The sequence below is a fragment of the Lycium barbarum genome, chromosome 2, assembly GCF_019175385.1.
Source record: "Lycium barbarum isolate Lr01 chromosome 2, ASM1917538v2, whole genome shotgun sequence".
NCBI lineage: Eukaryota > Viridiplantae > Streptophyta > Magnoliopsida > Solanales > Solanaceae > Lycium > Lycium barbarum.
The window spans coordinates 65833266-65837479 of record NC_083338.1 but is presented as its reverse complement, the minus strand read 5'-3'; the positions used below and the strand labels follow the sequence as shown (position 1 = coordinate 65837479).

Genomic DNA, 4214 nt, shown 5'->3' with positions numbered 1-4214 from the left:
CCCTTCTGGGCCGCCGTTGCCTTCTTCGGAGGCATCTCTGCAAACACAACAACGGGTCAGATCAAAATGACCCTAATAGCACAGCTCTATCGCACGATCTAAGATTCCAAAGAAAGTAACATCCTAAATGCCCTGTAGCCTCCTGTTTATAGATGTGGTGCACAACACATCGATAAACAAGACTCTAATAGACACGGCCTGTAGACATTCCGAGGACAAACCGCTCTGATACCACTTTTGTCACGACCCAACCCCGTGGGCCGCGATTGGTGCCCTACTTAGGCACCCCAACCAGACTCACAACCAGATTATCGCATTCAGACTCATTCAAACTCAACATGCGTTATTCGAACCGAAAATGAACAGCAGACGCCAGACGCAAACATTTATCGAACACTTATCTTAAGCGGTCGCCCGTTCAAATTAGTCAAATCAAAATCAGAAAGGTGGCGGAATATACGTCGCCCAAATGCACACACACGTACAAACTCGGGGGCCGTCTTGGCCATAGTAGCGTACGGGCCGCTTAAGATAGCACAACAGATTCACATACAAACACACCGGACCCACGACCCACAAATCTGACTACAGGCCTCTAAACAAAACAGAACATAGGAACATATGACGGGACAGGGCCCCGCCGTACCCACACATCCACAAAGGTACCGAACACACACATACAACAGAAGGTATGTACCAAAAGTAGGCTCCGGATCAAGGGGATCTCTCCAACACAGCAGAATGAGTAGCCTAAACTGGAGGACCACCCAAACGAGCTTCTGTAACTGCGGGCATGAAACACAGCCCCCGAAGAAACGGGGGTCAGTACGGGAGAAGTACTGAGTATGTAAAGCAGAAGGTACAGAAATCACAAACACAGCTGGAGTCAGAAAGAACAAACACAACGTCAACGTAACAAAGCAAACTTGTGCGGAAGGCAAACGTACAAATGCAAATCAAATCATGTATAGGGTCTAAGAACGTGGTCACCCCCGACGCTGGTGCCACAACACATCATAACTCCAGAAGTTTTCAAATCTCCGTACAGTCTCCAGACACATCATATCACACACACATCACATCATCAGAACATATCAAATGCCATATCACATCATAACTCCATGAACGGTAACCGGCCCTATGGCGAGGCCTCGGAAACCGTAACACATCATAACTCCCGAATATGTTATAGAGCGCACGATCACAAAGTCGGCCCGGGAACCGATGAACGAATTCATAGTGGATGGCACGAACGGAGTAGTGCAGAGACCATATGCATATTAAAAGTAAGTTACCGGACTCGACATATAGTTACATATAGGGATATACCGACGCCAGAGGGCTCGGAGTAGAAGTGTTACGCCCCGTATTTTTATACATTGGGACAACCCGGATTAATTATGATAATTTAGAGCCAAGACTATTCCGGGATTCGAAGTCGGGACTTTTGACCTTTGATTTTATTTCGAGGCATAAGTTATATATGGAATTGTTGGCATTGAACACTTAGGAAAAATTTGGGACCACAATTCATAAATTGGAATTAAAATGTTGTGCAAAAAAATAAAAAATAAAAAATAAATTCCTTGGTGGCCATGTAAATGGGAATTGGTCCCACACATTATGTGGCCAATTTTAATTGGTCCACTCCATGTGTGGGCCAAGGACACTTGGACAACAACTATATGAGCCTAAAGTATGACCAAGTAGTCATCTTTTCCCCATTGCAAGACTTAGAAAAAAAAATCAAGGAGTTGAAGACCACCTTCAACACCCCTCTCGGCTACAAACCAAGAAAAACCAAATCCAAATCAAGCCACCCCAAAATTATTTCCTTGGTATAAATCAACTATTTAGAAGTCCCTAAGTAACGTGGAAGAGTTGTTTGGGTCATCCAACCACTAGTTGTGCCCAATTGCAAACCCTAACTATTGAAGGAAGTGAAGAAGGAAGGTAAGCATTCATTATGTTTTTGTGTTATGAAGGTTATATTCATGTTGTAGTATCTTATAGTGGTTGGAAATCATGAAATATAGTATGATTGGGAGTGGGTCGTGTGATGGGTGTTGTTGTGTTGTGATTGAAATTATGAATTAATGTTTAGTTAGTTGATTGGGATCATTGTAAGGTGAAGAACAATTGAGAATCCTCCATATATGTGTATATATAGTGTTGATTGAAATGGGTCACATTATATGACGATGAACGAATGAACGTCGCTTAATGTTTTAATCGCCGTCGCTATGAATCTTATGTTGGAAATGAATGTTTGTTGACTCAAAATGATGTTGTTAATGTGCGGACTGTTTTTTTTGGAGGTTATTGTATATTTATTGTAATTGGTATATTGATGAGATAGCATTGTTAGAATGTAATTTGAGGATACAAACCATGATTTGGAAATGAAGAAAAAAAATTTTAAAGGGCTGTCTCGGTTGGGGCTGTTTTCGGCCAGCTTGAAAAAAAAAATCGGGTTGTTGGAAATGTGGTATGAATTGCTTAGAATGCCCTTGAATGTTGTTAGTATGGGTTTGGGTTAATAATCAAATGTACGAACGATATTGTGGCTTTAAAGTAAGCCATGGAATTGAATAATTGGGAAGTTGTCAAATGGCGTAAAAGAGAGCTACCATTATTATTTTGCTTTTCGGATTGGTTGTCAATGTTACTAGGTTGGTTATTGTGGTTGTTGTTGTTGATTTTGAGCGAGTTAAATTCTCGGGGTAGCCTATTTACAGGGGAAATGCTGCCCGGATTTCTGTAGAATTAAGGGCGAAATTGGAATTTAATGCCCAAAAAGTCTTTAGCTAATGTTTGGCATTTTATGGCTTGTTTGTAGACCTTGGGCAGCCCGAATCATAGTTTGGACTTAGCTTGAGTTGGATCATATTGGAGAGCGTTTGAGGTATGTAAGGCAACTTCCTTTCTTTTTGGCATGTCTTAGTTTTTATAGGCTAAATTAGAGCCTCAAGGAAACTTTCAAATCCGAAATCCGAGCATGTTATGATCCGTATATGTTCTTTGGCACTCTTATGTATGATCTGATGAAATATGAACCTTTATGTATTTGAAAAATCGCTTTTCGAACTTTGCGCAAAAAGGTTTCCCTTTAAGGAACTTCGAAATATCCGAATGCCATATCTTTCACATAAATGCTCGGATTGCTCCAATATATTTTTATAAAAATTTGCATTACGTATAACGAGTATGTTTTCCATAAGCAGGCCCGACTTGGGTAAATTCCCATCCGTGGGTCCCGCGACTTCCTTTTATGAAATTCGGGAGATTTTGAAAGAATATGTTAAGACTATTATTCAATTTTCAAATATGATCGTTTTGCTTATGTTTGAATTTATGATATTGATTTTATGCATATGACTACTCACGACTCTATTCGTGCATTTTGTTATTCCCTTCGCCGAGTCCCGGGCCGGTTCTGTTGTCGTGCGCTTTTTGATATATTCCGGTGTTATGCTGTGTTTATGGTTCACCGTGCTCCTTGCTCGAGGGCCGGGTTCCACTTATGTTTGGCGTTATGCTGTGTTTGGCGTTATGCTGTGTTGTGATGTGTGACGGGGATTCGGAGATTTGAAACTTTCTGGTGTTATGCTGTGTTGTGGCGCCATCGACAGGCGGGCGACCACATTTTCCAGTGCCCTATGCATAATTTATACTTTGGGAATAAACATTTTGATATGTATTATTTTCTATATATCTGATTCGATTATTATTCAGATTTATTTCTGTACCTTCTGCTTTGCATACTCAGTACATATTTCGTACTGACCCCCTTCTCCGGGGGCTGCGTTTCATGCCCGCAGGTACAGACGCACAGCCTGGTGATCCACCTGTTTAGGACACCCTTTCTGCTATTCGGAGTGCTCCTCTCTTTCCGGAGCTTATACTTTTGGTATATATATTTATTAGTGCATTTGTATATATTCGTTCATGGGTACGGCTGTCACGACCCGACCAGGGGCCGTGACGAGTACCCGATACTTGTACCGAGCACCCCTTAGCTATCCTGTACAAACAGTGCCATATTTTTTTTTTTTCTAAACATTAACATTTGCAGTAAACTTTCTAATATCGCGTTACACCAGAACGCGGACCATTCAGAATAAAATACATTAAACTGTACATAGCTGACTGTGTATATCTGTCTACGAGCCTCTAGACATAGTATATTTATACAGAGAAAGGGCCGAGTACTA

At 41.3% G+C, this 4214-nt stretch overlaps 1 long non-coding RNA gene across 1 annotated transcript; it reads left to right on the top strand.

Annotated features, from left to right (window-relative positions):
• Nucleotides 1-1362: 1362 nt before the first annotated feature.
• LOC132620472 (uncharacterized) lies at nt 1363-3956 on the top strand. The gene is made up of 3 exons (XR_009574922.1): nt 1363-1953; nt 2840-2905; nt 3822-3956. It is a non-coding gene; the product is annotated as an uncharacterized LOC132620472 (long non-coding RNA).
• The last annotated feature ends 258 nt before the right edge of the window (nt 3957-4214 follow it).